Source organism: Xyrauchen texanus, chromosome 23 (assembly GCF_025860055.1).
Source record: "Xyrauchen texanus isolate HMW12.3.18 chromosome 23, RBS_HiC_50CHRs, whole genome shotgun sequence".
Taxonomy (NCBI): Eukaryota; Metazoa; Chordata; class Actinopteri; order Cypriniformes; family Catostomidae; genus Xyrauchen; species Xyrauchen texanus.
This window is the reverse complement of record NC_068298.1, coordinates 34,445,430-34,460,471: the sequence shown is the minus strand read 5'-3', so window position 1 is coordinate 34,460,471 and position 15,042 is coordinate 34,445,430.

Genomic DNA, 15,042 nt, shown 5'->3' with positions numbered 1-15,042 from the left:
GCCCACGACTATGTTGGTACTTCAGCTGCCTCGAGTTGTTTGCAATACTGCGCGCCCTGCAGAGGTTCCGGCCGTTGATCCAGGGCCTCCATGTCTGGCCCCTGGACGGGACGCGGAAGACCTCAGTGGCCTACCACCTGCCATGTTAGACACCATCACTCAGGCTAGGGCCCCCTCTACGAGGCACTTGTATGCTTTAAAGTGCCGTCTGTTCAGCTAAGTGGTGTTCTTCCCGACACGAAGACCCCTAGAGTTGCACAGTCAGCTCAGTGCTTTCCTTTCTGCAGAAGAGGTTGGAGGGATGGCTGTCCCCCTCCACCTTGAAGGTGTACATAGCTGCTATAGCTGCACACCATGACACAGTGGACAGTAAGTCCTTAGGGAATCACGAACTGATCATCAGGTTCCAGAGAGGCACCAGGAGGTTGAATCCCTCCAGATCATGCCTCATTCTCTCATAGGACCTCTCTGTAGTCCTGCAAAGCCTACAAGGGGCTCCCTTCAAGCCCTTAGAGTTAGCAGAGTTTAAGGCACTCTCCTTGAAGACTGCCCTCCTGACGGCATGCCCCTCCATCAACAGGGTAGGGGACCTGCAAGCGCTCTCTGTCAGCAAAATGTGCCTGGAGTTCACTCCGGCCATTGGCCTTTTATCAAAGATCAGAAGTGTCTCGGGCTCTCCAGTGCGACCCCTAGTGTCACTACATCGACACAACGTCTCTTTCCCTCCATCAGGGAACGGAGGTTGTGGAAGTAACCAGGACGTTTGGCTACTTGGTCCACCAGTGTGACCAGCTGACAAATACCTCTAAAATATAAAACCTTCAAAACAGACCAGCTTGGCCAGGCTGGGAGGCCAGCTACTGTACCCTGATGAACAAAAAACAGCTTAAGATGGTTAGAGTCATGATATGACCAGACTGAAAAATATTATAGGTGGAATCGTTTTTCACTGACACTAATCTGTTCACAAGCACTATACACTCCTGTACCATAGGGGAAGATTATAGATTTTATAGATAAATGGCATCTGTTCTCCTGAGACATCTCATAATATTCACGTTGCCCTTCCAATGTTCTTACAACCCTGCGGAAGGTCCCAGTCCAATCACTGGATTCATGCATACACACATTCACTTTCATTTAGTCTGTCACCAAACAAACGCTTTTACCCAAAAGGCATCTGGAACAGTATCAAACAGATAAATATTCGTGCACAGAGATGGTGATGCTTGCTGAGTGAATGTTTTTGAGCCATTACCAGCAATGGAGGCCTTGGCAGAGAAGTGTATGTTTGGCAGTTTCCTCGAATGAACTCCTCTGAGAGCCAGAGACAATACATTAAAAATGTCACATCACATATTGTCACCGAAATCATAGATACCGTTTAATACTCTAAAAAAAAAAACACATTTCAAATCTCCCAAAGAAAATACCGGAATTTTTCTTCTGAGAGCATGGTTGTATCCACCTTTATCCAGAATGCACCTTGGAAGACTGTTTTAGTTTTCTGGTCTCCAGTGTTTTCTCTCTCATCTGTGAACGTTCTTAGCAGATAATGTGATGTTAATGTGACATAAAATTTTAGCAAATTGCAAAAATATATAAATAAATAATTAATAATAATAAATTAAAAAAGAAAATCTTGTGACAATGACCGTTTTTTGACTACCTCAACATTACAGTTAAAGTAGTGGGTGGATGACGTGAAGCCATGCCCCAAGGTTAGTTATGTTGAGATGAACTACTTGTTATGAGAGCCAACAACTGCGCCAGAATGGGCCAGAAATAATTTTTACTCAAACTAAGACCAAACAATCTAGTTATTTCACTGCTTCTTATGGAGACCGGAACCAGAAAACAGTACAACAGCAATCAGAATCATCATGGTGGTGCCCAGTTGCTGGTCAGAAATCTGTGGATCGACAAATAGCCTTCAGTAGATGGCAATGGGTTAAACACTACCTGAACTGAGTAAACTTTAGATTTTGGGCATGTGCCAGAGGATCCCAGTTTCTGAATATGCACATTTCCCTGCTACACATAATGCAAAAATCTGAATTTCATATGAGTAGGATATCCAAATACTTACTATTCATGATATAATAGATGAAAAATACCAAAATTATGTGTTGCATCTGCTGAGATTCTAAAGTGTGCAACCAGAGGACACATCGGTATACAATAAGGCTATATGGGAGTTGATCTAGCAGAACAAATGGCCAAGAAGTGTGACTTCACTCATTTTAAGTGTAAGTGTCAAGAAAATTGTTCCTCATGGTTAAATTGTTCACATTAAATTGTTATCTTATTGAAGGTTGAAACCAGGGAGATTGTATAGATTGTTTATATAAAAACTAATTTATATATCCATCGTTATTGTTAGCTAGCATGCCATTTATGTGTCATTTATGAATTTAATCAATATTTTCTCAATGTAAAGAAAACCTTAACCATTATGCAAATCATTTTGATTTTGGTTTTACTGGATTAATTTTTCCATTTATGCGATTGATTTTAGTACATGTATCAAAGAACACATTTGGTCATAGGACCATGCTAATATGATGGATATAGTATGTCTAGGAATGTTTTTATACTACATACCTTCAGAACTCACTTCATCAAGGGACAAGAAATAAGTTCTTCTATAAATTCAATGCTATAAAGGAATCTGGACACAGCCAATGTGTTTTGCAGCTGCAGTGCTGAATGTTGGTCATTTGTTCATTTCATCACCTTGTGTTAGCTAAATGAGTCTGACATCTATACAAAATCCTCGATTAGAGACACTATATAACCTTCTTTACAATCTGCTGTTCTAGTTATCCTCTGCGTGCCTTTGGGTGCTCTGACAGCCCATTGTATCTCCGAAAAGTCTTATGGTCCACTGTAAATCTGCCACAGATCAAGAAGCTCTCCTACGTGGCCACTGCCCCGGCCTCGCTGGCCAAATCTCTGACTTGGCCTGTGCTCTTTGCTTTTTGGCAGATGGTTGGAGCTAACGTCTGCTGATTCCATCAGAGGTATTAGTTACTTTACCTCCACCCCTCCCCATCCCCTTTTTGTGTCCTCATTAAGCATGCTGAATCCATTTGTTTAGCAATCAGCTGAGGAAGGGACTGTGAGCACACCCAGGCTGCAGATTAATTTATAAACTCTAATTCATACCTGGGAGATGATCACAATGTCTCTGCTGTTTGAATTTCAATCGGGTAGGGCTTTCCTGCTCAGCTGTGATCTTCTCAAAAAAACTTGGTTTTTGACTGTTTTGCATCAGGACACTGATTTCACAGTGGACATTTAATGACCCAATATGGTAGCAAAACTGTAATTATTGTTACTTTGCTTATTTTAGTTCATTGTTTTTTCAAGCTGAGGTCATGCTGCGAAACCTTTCCATGTTGGAAACTGCCGAGTTTGTAAAAGGTGATTTTGCATCCAAATACAGCTTTAATGGAGCTTTAATGGATGCACGGCCTTTGACATCAATAGGAAAAGATATGGCAATGTTTTCTCCCCTCTTTTAAAAGTTCATATTCATTTAAGATCATCTGTTTATATTTCTAATGCTTTTATGCTTGTGTTGCATTTTCTTATTTGCATTTAGCAGTGTTTTTTACCCTGCTGTCTGCAACCTTTTAGAACACACCTGTGACCCTTTTTTGGGTTGTTGTGAACTACCTTCATGTTTAGTCCAAAATGATTATCGTTTGGCCGAATACCCTGACATTGAACACATTCTGACAAGTTACTGACAAGTGCCATCTCCATCTCATCAGACATCTTTGCATCAATTTAAATGTATGTACCTTTTCCTATCGTGCTACTGATAGAGTGTTGCGCAAGCAGCCTTGTAAAGCTGGATTCCGCTTCCATGGAAACCAGGAATTTATTGTGTTTGCATAATCAATGACGATTTTCTGAGGCTATTCTGAGGTTGAATTTTCCTTCTAAGATTACCTTTTTACTTCACTAACGTTTAGGTTTAGAGTTGGGATTTAGGTTAGGGAGTAGGGTTAGTAAAATATGCATTCCTGTTGAGAGTATTGCATCATTTACAACAAAAAATACAACATCATTTTTAAATCACACAAACTGGAGCTCACACGTGCCCATCCGTTTAACAACACTTCCAGCTTTGGCCACTGGGAATTGTGGTTAAAATTTTGGTAAGCACATACCAATTTCAGCTGAAGATCTTTAGACCTACTATTTCTGATTTTACCATAAGATCAGTCTGTAGTTGGTGAAATCTTTTTCTGAAAAGTCCACAACCTAAATAGTGCCAATGCATCTCCTAAACACATACTGAACATACTGAAAGCTTAGGAGACAGATTAGGGCTATGGTGCATGTCAAATATTTGTTTGGCTGTGCCTTGTGCCCCAGATGTCTGGAGCAATTTTATCTACTCTCAGCAAATGGTTTATGATGATTTTGCATGTTGTTGTTCTTCGGGGGGTTCATGTTATTGGGAAGCACTCACTCCCTGCCTCCATTTCCTGTCCTATTTAATCACTTCCAGGTGAGAAGTGTTCCTCAGTCCTCTTCTGGGAATGCTTATTAAAACTGTTTTCATATTGATACCATGGGTTTGATACTTAGCAGATTTGACAAAGTAAAGATCTCATGTTTGGCATAATATTACAAGGGCAACACAAGTGAATTATTTGGCCTGAATGGGCTGGAAATATAACATTGTTAAAGCACAGGCTTGAAACACAATCCACAGTCCCACACCACATTTGGTTTTCATTCTTTTTCTTGAAAATGTAAGAATAGCACCCAGGGATTAAGTCATGAGGCAGGTTGCAGCCAAACCAAACATCCTGCCTCCTACAGAATAATGAAGACAGATGAAAAAAGGAAACAGGTGTAAAGTGTACTTTTTCATATTTCTCTTTATGTTTTCTCAAGGAGTCGTTTTATTCAGTGCTTGTCTTTGAACCAAACGAAGCCTGTCTAGCAAAAAAAAAACAACAACAAAAAAACAAGTCAAATAAATAAACAATTAAAAAAGCCTACCAAAACAAAACAAGGGATGTTAATCTTCTCTCCAAACAAACAGGGTTCCTGGGATCCTGAGCTCTCAGGGATGTTGCAGGAGTAATGGGGCTTTCTGCGGCTCACCTCTTTGCTGCCAGGATTGAGTTTCCCGCCGAGTGAGGTGTGTCAGGGTCCTTCCCCAGCTGAGCGGGCCTAAGGCCTGGGCTCATGACCACATCCAGCAACACTTCGAATTATGCTCGTCTCTGTGACCCGGTCAAACTCTCCACATGCCTCTCTTTCCGTTAGTGCTATCAGAGAAAGCTTCACCGTCCATACAAGGTCCGATTGGCAACGGAAATAATAATATTTCTTCAGCCGATACTGAAAGATTTTCTGAGATGGAGAGATTATGGTGAGAGAATGAGGTGTGGTTTTAGGTGGAGGTGATGACAGGAAGGCGGAGCAAATGGTATTGGGAAATCTGAAAGAAAAGCACTGTTGTAGCACACCTCGCTATAATTAAAGTGAGATTTTCTCTCCTCCCTGCCACCTTCACTAAAAAGGCACGTGTAGCAGGAGAAAATTATGATTGGGTTTGAAAAGTTATTATGACAGGTGATTTTGCCTCCACCTAGGCTGTGAAAGACATGCATTTTAGCGAAATTTACAGAGAGCAATCCGGTAACACTTGTCGTAGTCATTGACAGGTGGAGGAACCGCAAGTGTATAATCAGGATTAACAAGTGTTCAGCAATGGATGTCTCACTGCATAGCCAAAAACACATCAACCGAATCACTGCTTACATTAGATCACCTAAATTACAGTCACCTTTTTCTCTCTGGCTACCTTGCTGAAAAGACCAGCATAGACCATAATTAATTTCTATGCTGGTCCAGACTATGGGAAATGCTAGCACTGAGCAACTGGGGCTCTCCTAAAACAACTGTAGCTGAACTACTTTTGTTTTTGTAATTATGAAACATTGCAACTTTTTTTCATAATAAGCACAAATATTAGCCTATTTACAGCTTGCTTACTTCGAAACTATCTTAACAAATTAATGAATGAGAAAAACTCATTGGATATACGGAAAGCTGAAAGGGACAAAAAGAGTGTTAATAGTAAATCTTAATAGTAAATAGGTTTGAAGGCATGCAGCTTCTGATCTCTGAGATAATCTCAGGCAGAGACAAAAGTTAGTTTTAGTTCCAGAAATATTTGAATATTAATTTATGTTAATGATATCTCAGATTATAACTTTTATCACAAAGTGTAATATTTTAAAGTTTTTCTTTAAAGGATGGCCCCTTACGAACCAGCTGAACCTAGAACCACTCAGTACTGGTTTGTATTGGTTTTGTGTTTGTCTAGCTGGTTGATGTATGTTGTTCACCTGCAAAAAATGCTGGTCAACCAGGGGTGCGTTTCCAGAACAACAACGTAACTCACTGCTTAACCACCATAGTACAATGCATCACTGGAGAAATTAACAAGCTAGTCATGACTGAACTATGTCACACATCCATCATTCGAACCACATTGGTTCAACAGCATAGAGCTGTTGTTAAATACATTTGCAGGGGGTGGAGTAATAACTTCCGGGAAACTTTTATTATAATAGCTCATTTGCACATACACCAGAAAGACAGCTGCTGAAGACATGAAATTGGCATGCATTGTGTAATGCAACAGATGCACTGCGCTGCATTAGATGTGTTTCCCTCTACATACGATTTCTGAGTTTCCAAGATGCACTTGAGCACATACACACATGCAAACTCTTCAAATGGGCATGTTCTATTTACAAGAGATCATCCCTATGCCCTATTCCCTTTAAAGTCTTTACCATCAACTCTTAGAGCAGCAGAAGGGGGAAAGATGTGGGTAATGTGAACCATTTTTATTGAAAATTCAGTTTGAAGATATCTTTAATGATTGATCTTACTGTGTAGTACCCTTCAGAAGATGATTTATACCATTTGGAACACAGCCAGAAATGCCATTTGTATGGACATAGAAGTTGTGTTATGCAACAGAAACTGCTTGTGTTAAAATGCTTTTTTCTTAACCCTTTCACATGTACGATCAAACTGGTGTGATTATACTAGGCTGGGCTCAGACGCATACAAGCAAAAGAGAAACTGAATCGGTTGTCACAATGAAACAGCTGCTCAAATAGGCCTTTCAACATCACAATATCTTTATTTTTATGTGTTACAAACATTCAAACAATCACTAAATTAAAAGTATAAAGCCATTAATGTCGGAGCGCACTGTTTTGATGCAGCGCTGCGTCCATGTTTTCTGACATCAAACAACGAATATACAAACTAGTCAGTCCACTCGAGGTTTTACCCATTCCGCCATCCCTCACAACCACTATAACTGGGAAAGTAAGTGGAAGTGCTATGTTTTTTGGACCTTCTATGCTCCACATTCTGTATGCTTCTATGATGAGACAAACTCTGAATCCCATCTTGCATTGCAACAAAAATATGGTGGTGTACATAGCCGACCAATGAGTTCGTGATCACGTCTTATCTATCATAATCAATCATTACATCTAAAAACCACATTATATGTTTTATAATACTATATAATCTGACTTTCGATGCACCTGCTGTGATAAAATCTGTCATCCAGTGCATCTGCTGTGAAGTGCAAGGTAAGATTGTTTTTACAGCGTGCTTTAAAGAACTAACACTGTGGGGGTCCGACAGTACAGGAGAAACTCACGTACGAAAAGTTTAACAGACTTTAAGCACTTAAATGGCTCCATTTGCGTTTCCATGACGTTTCAGAAAGGCTTTCTGCAAAACACAGAATAAGTCTTTTTTTTTTTTTAAATACATGTGAACTTGATCAAAGTATTGACAGAATAAAAAGATACAGTATATATGGAATAGAAGATATAGAAGTCTCAGTGAAGTGAAATGATGTCCACACAGAAAACTTACTAGGGAACTATGTTCCTAACCACAGGTAAAGATCTGAATTTCCAACCACACAATTGTGTGATGCTGTTTGTGAATATTCATTGGAACTACGGTTTCAGGAAACATCAAAATGTTGAACTATGTTGGTAATGACAGAATTTACAAGCATTGTTGGCTTTAACAATGCTTTTGGGAAATGCACCTCAGCATGGTCTTCTTGATGAGGCTGGTTGACCAAGGAGATCTTTATGGTTATGCTAGTTAAGAGGCCTATTATGGACACCATCTCACCAGCATACAAATCACAACATATGCTGGTCTTTCCAGATATGTCTCCTTATAGAATTGCCTTTGCTAGTAGCCCTAACAGACATTTTTACTTATTTCATGATCAAAATCAAGATTGGCTTTGACAAGAATGATGGATCACTTTTAAATTACACACACCTGCACAGGCCAAATGCTTGTTCCACACTGTAACAGAATAGTCAAATCTGGGAGGGAACCACAACCTACAGCTGGAGGTATTCCTTGGTCCTCCTGAAATATGTGTTCCATAAGACAAGAGCTGACTGTAAAACAACACATGGTTTTGATGGGCCAGTGTGATATTTCCAGAGCTCCCTCTATGACTGGGCTTCCCAGGGAAAGCTTTTCTGGTTGGAGGTGAACTTTTGCATGGGTGATTTATGCACCTTCTGATCTGTGCAAAGTTGGTGGAGGGCTCCAATGTCATCGCAGCCTGAGGCCTCAGGCACTTCCTGTTTAAGATGACTTATAGGTACCTGTCAGACTTCTGGGTCTATTTTTTAGCCGCACAGCCCCTTGCAGAACCAATGCTGGACCAGCAATGTCACTATAACATCACCAGCACACAGAAAGCATGTACATTCCTTACTCTTCAGTGCTGTAGATACGTAGATGGGCTGTACTTGTGGAGTGATATCGTGCATTAAGTTATCTCACTCAACCAAACTCCCACCCTCACATACACCTGGAAAGGAAACAATCTCTGTCAGTTTCTTTTGAGATAATTTGACAACTACTTCTAGTATTATTTGGAGACATAAGGTACTTTAAGAAACAACTATTCTATGCAAAAGTTAAAAGCTAAACCAGTCAACAGTTTGGACACAGCTACAGAATGCATTGATTATTATTACTTTTTTCATCACATTTTAAAATAACAGAAAAGGAGACAAAACAATAAAATAATGAATTGAAGTATGGAATATACAGTATACTGTATATGAAACAAATCAAAACTAAAAATCTTATATTTGAGCTTCTTCAAAGTAGCTTGCAGTTAGAGCTCTGCACAATTTAGGCAACTTCATGAGGAATGTGCATGGACCTATGATTAAAAAATAAACACAGGTTGCAAAAAGTTTTATGGAATTTTCATTTATGGAAAGAAATTGGTACTTTTATTCTACAAAGTGGCATTAAACTGATCACAATGTATAGTCAGGACATTAATAACGTGCTAATTACTATTATAATTTGAAAACACATACTACTTCAAAGTGTTCGCATCAAAAATCCTCCAGGTGCAGCAATGACAGCTTTGCAGATCCTTTACATTCTAGCTGTAAGTTTGTCCAGATACTCAGGTGACATTTCACCCCACACTTCCTGCAACACTTGCCATATATCTGTCTGTCTTGTCAGGCACTTCTCACACACCTTACAGTCTAACTGATCCCACAAAAGCTCAATGGGATTCAGATCCATTACACTCTTTTCCAATTATCTGTTGTCCAATGTCTGTGTTTCTTTGCCCACTCTAACCTTTTCTTTTTGATTTTACTGTTTCAAAAGTGTATTTTTCTTTGCAATTCTTCCCATAAAGCCTGCACCAAGTCTTGTCTTTACTGTTGTTCATGAAACTGGTGTTGAGCGGGTAGAATTCAATGAAGCTGTCAGCTGAGGACATGTGATGTGTCTGTTTCTCAAACTAGAGACTCTGATGTACTTATCCTCTTGTTTAGTTGTACATCTGGTCTTCCACATCTCTTTCTGTCCTTGTTAGAGACAGTTGTCATTTGTCTTTGAAGACTGTAGTGTACACCTTTGTATGAAATCTTCAGTTTTTTGGCAATTTCAAGCATTGTACAGCCTTCATTCCTCAAAACAATGATTGACTGATGAGTTTCTAGAGAAAGCGGTTTCTTTTTTGTCATTTTTGACCTAATATTGACCTTAAGGCATGCCAGTCTATTGCATACTGTAGCAACTCAAAAACAAACACAAAGACAATGTTAAGCTTAATTTAACAAACCAAATAGCTTTCAACTGTGTTTGATATTATGGCAAGTGATTTTCTAGTATCAAATTAGCAATTTAGCATGATTACTCAAGGATAAGGTGTTGGAGTGATGGCTGCTGGAAATGGGGCCTGTATAGATTTGCTAAAAAATTAAATTTTTTAAATAATGATGGTGCTGTTTTTTTACATCAGTTATGTCCTGACTATACTTTGTGATCAACTGAATGCCACTTTGGTGAATTAAGTATCAATTTCCTTCCAAAACCGCAAAATCTGTACATTATTCCAAACTTTTGGCCACCAGTGTTTATATATATAATATTCAGACTTCTCACATTGTGAATTCAGCAGGTAGAACGTTTTGCTTATAAAATCGCTCTATGCTTACGCTGCCTTTTCACTGCATCCAAAAAACAATAGACATTTCCAGTGGAGAGTAGGAAGTGGGCTGCATGAAGTTCCAACCATCAATGGATGAGGAATTTTCACATATGATTTAAAATTTGTCTGCATTTAAATGTTTCAACGTGTGCTTAAACTAGATCGAATGCGACCATGTGACCGGATTTGATGTAGGCCTAATCCTTCAAACTAAATTAAAAATCTAAACCCACACACAGAAATGCCATTTTGAGGTTTGGAATCAAACCTTTTACTTTTCCCTTTACAGTGGATAAAGTCCATTGTAAGCAAATTGACAGTTCATCATGACTAAGAGCAGAAATACAACAGTCATATGTGAATGTCAGAGACAGTGAAATGGAGGCTTTACCTAAATTTGAACCACTTCCCCCAGTAACTGGAAGTGTTTTTGAATGTATGTACTATGAACATGTGAGCTCCTTTTTCAGGTGAAATGTGCACATAGTAATGCCAAATGTGAGTTGTATTTTTAGTTGTAAATTATGTAATTAAGCCAACAAGATTGCTTTTTTTAACGCAAACCCCAGCCCTATACATAACCGCCAGTGGAGTAAAAATGTCTATTTAATGCTAAATTTGTTTATGTGAAAAATTCGAATTACTGCCCCCAGTGGCTGAAGAGGGAGGTGTAGATGTACATATTGTAATACAGTGAAGAGGAATGCATTTAATAAACTCTTCCCCCAACCCTAAACATAACCATCAGTGGAGTAAATGTGTAATCTTAGATGGAAAATAGAACCTCTGAATTGCTCTCATTTTAGTTTGTGAATGTGATTACTTCCTGGTTTCAACGTTGGGATCCAACTCTGGTCTGTAAAGTTCATGACGATGCTGACGCAATTCATGCCACAGGTGAAGGTAAGCAAACTTGAAATGATACAAATATGTCTGGTGGGAGATGGCAACATGGCACTTGTCAGTAATTTGGCTGAATGGGGTTGATTTCAGGGTACATAAAGTTCTGGAAGCAACATGTATATTCCCTGTGTTGCATGTTACAAAAAGTCTTATGTAGACACAATTTATATTTGTTTACAAAATTATTTTCAAGCATACAAGCACATGTTTTTAAACCAAACGTTTTTTTAAGATCAGGTAAACCATAAATTCAGTCCATCGTGTCTAGTCTTTTGACTGATAGTGTATGTTTTGTGGTAAACTATGCATTTTAATTGAATAGACAACATACGACAGACAGAGGGGAAAAAAAACACCCTTTTCCCACTGAAATGTAATTTTCTGTCATTTTTTACACAGCATTTCCTCTCAAGTTACCATCCACTTTCACATACTGTACATTAACTCTCCATTTGTGGATATTGCTCAATCAGCTGAAAACACAGTCCGGCCACTGTCTTTCACTCTCTTACCACAAACTCTTCACTTTCCTTTTTCAACAAATGTCTCTTTTACCTCATAAATGGCCATCAAAGGAAAACATGAATTATTGAGTCTTCCCATAAAGTGTTAGACATGCTGATGGCTTCAACATTTGGCAAACAGCTGTAAATGTTGCTTCTTTTTATGTGTTTTTTTGACATTCAGCTGCACCATCCTTTTTTTTTTTTTTTGGTAGAAGTATGAGGAGGTGGTATTGTAGCACAGAGAATTTGCCATGGGAAAACTCAGAAACTGATAAAAGTCTTGCATATTTGTGGAAAGACACTCACCCACTCATGAAACGCAGACAACTGGATTATCATTGAGCAACAATAGGAGGGTCATGGGATTGGTTGGATATGTGAGCTCTGCCAGTATTGGGGAATCTGGAAGTGGCGTGTGTCTGGTCTCAGCAGCATGGACATAGAGACAGATGAAGCTCTGATACTCCCACACATTTTGCAGATATCAAGCAGACTTCCTGCTCTTGAGTTTAGGCTTTGATATGAGCTGTGCTGCTCAATGGCATCATGGCTCAGTGAAGACACAGAAGATAAAGATACATGATTCAATTGACTCCATTGCTGGTGTTTTGCTGTAGCCGTGCATAAATGCATGTTTGCGTAGTTACATTTTGAACGTCCTCATATGTGTACATGCAAAATACGCATACAACCGTGTACAACTAACACAACATACAGTTTACTAAAAGTAGTAATGTACTTAACTACAGTATAACTTTCCCAGTTTCAAGCTACTATATACAATGATAAGCAGTGTAGCGTAAATGGCGAAATATATATTCACAAGTACAGTACTTGAACGCTTAACTACGCAAGCTTGGTTTCATGTGTAGTTTCGTTCCAAGGTCAGACCACAATTAATAACACAAAGTGATGCATTTTTAAAGTTGTTGCAAGGGGTGCTATATCAGACATGGAACTGTCTGCTTCTGCTCTGAGTTTTCTCTTTCAAGCTGTCTGTCATGGTGGAGCAACAGTTTGAAGAGAATATTGCTGAAGTTAAAGTCAATATAACTATAGCAACTTACCTGAATAATAACACGTCCAGTTTAATGGCACACACTTTTGCCACAGCTACACAAAAACACACGTTATGTACATGTTTGCCAAGCGTTTCTGGTCAAACAAAATTGTTCACATTGTTTGAGCAAACCGCTTTACCACTGGGCAGAGAGCTGTCCCTGGTCACCGTGTTTGTAGTCACTCCTCCCCCTTCGGACAGGATCTACCACAGAACCCTTCCACGTGACATGCTTCCGACCAGACTCGGTAAGACCATGCGACATATTCCCACTCTAAAGCCGGGCCGATTGGGCAAGTACCCGAGGGCCTCCGACCTGTAGGTAACTGACCCACTAACTGTGTGGCCTCATCCTTTTTTTTATTTTAATAAAATTAAATTGGGAATGGTGGTGGCGTAGTGGCTAAAGCACAGGGCTGTTAATCAGAAGGTCGTTGGTTCGAACCCCATGGCCACCACCATTGTGCCCTTGAGCAAGGCACTTAACTCCAGGTTGCTCTGGGGGGATTGTCCCTGTAATAATTGCACTGTAAGTCGCTTTGGATAAAAGCATCTGCCAAATGCATAAATGTAAATTAAAATAAAATGAATTAATGAGTGTGTGTATGTGTGTTAACAATAATTTATTTGCACACAAAAAAGTATCATGATCAGTTTTTTGGCTGTGTCGGCTGTGTCTGATGATGACAAAGAGTCAGGTTACCGTGGAAACTTTTGATAGTGGCAAGACCGGTGGTAGAAGATAAATTGAAAAAAAGAGAATTGAGGACATTGGACACGGATGGCTCTGCCAGTCTCCACCAGGCTCTGTATTTGCGTCAAGCCGACTTTTGAAAAAAGTGGAGATGGTTGGAATGTTTCTCCTAATTAAATCCTCTCTGCTATCCTTCTCCCTTTTAGCTTTCTGTTTCCGATGTCCTCAATTCTCTACTCGACGTCCCGAGAAAGCTCATCACTCTCTACGGTTCACAAACCCATGAGCATGCTGTGCTTCACAGCTAAACTAATTAATACAGACAATAAATTCGTTCATACAGAAGTTAACAATGACGGAACGAACTTTCGACCAAGAACCAAGCCACACAAAGAACGCAAGGAAACACCACAAAGACAAGCAAGTACCTCTCTAATATTGTGCTCAAAGTGCTGGTGTATTAATTAAATAATTTGGGTAATCCGATGTAGATACAATGAAGGATAAATGTTCTTAAGGTATTGTCAACAGACTCATAAAGTTCATCTTCACTGTTCAGTTATTCACATTCTGTCACTTTTCACCAACCTGTCACATTTATATATATATATATATATATATATATATATATATATATATATATATATATATATATATATATATATATATATATATATATATATATATATACAGTATATATGTTAGATTAGATTTATGTTTAGAATAGTAATAAAGTTTGTCTGTGTTCAAGGATGACTTGACTGTGGTATATTTTCATAAATAATCTCATCCCTGTTTCTGAAAGATTTCGCTTCAATGCTGTACCTAAATACATGTGATATTATTTTCAATAAGCCATGAGAATAATATCACTGCAATAAGTGAATTAATCATAAGTCACTTATTAAAACTAATTCCTTACAGAAGAAATTGTGAGCTAATAGAACTAGACGTTGTTTTATGTTTTCAATGGTGGAGAATCTATTAAGACAAATAATCTAGTTATTTGTCATTTATCTAATTTATAATGGTTGTCTAACACGACTAATTCCATTATACATTTCATTACCTAATAAGGACAGTTTAATTTAGTTCATAGCTCACATATTTCGAGACCCTAAATTCCCTTTCTAAATGTCGCATTTCCTTTATTCCCTACATATTATGGTGTAAGAATGTGGGCATAATAACTGATCCCATCCACATCTCTAAATTATATATCTAATACCCTACAGTAGTATTCAGCTGGTCATGTGATTCTAAAATGACAGCCCCCATAAGGGTGCCCCTGCCCCATGTAGAA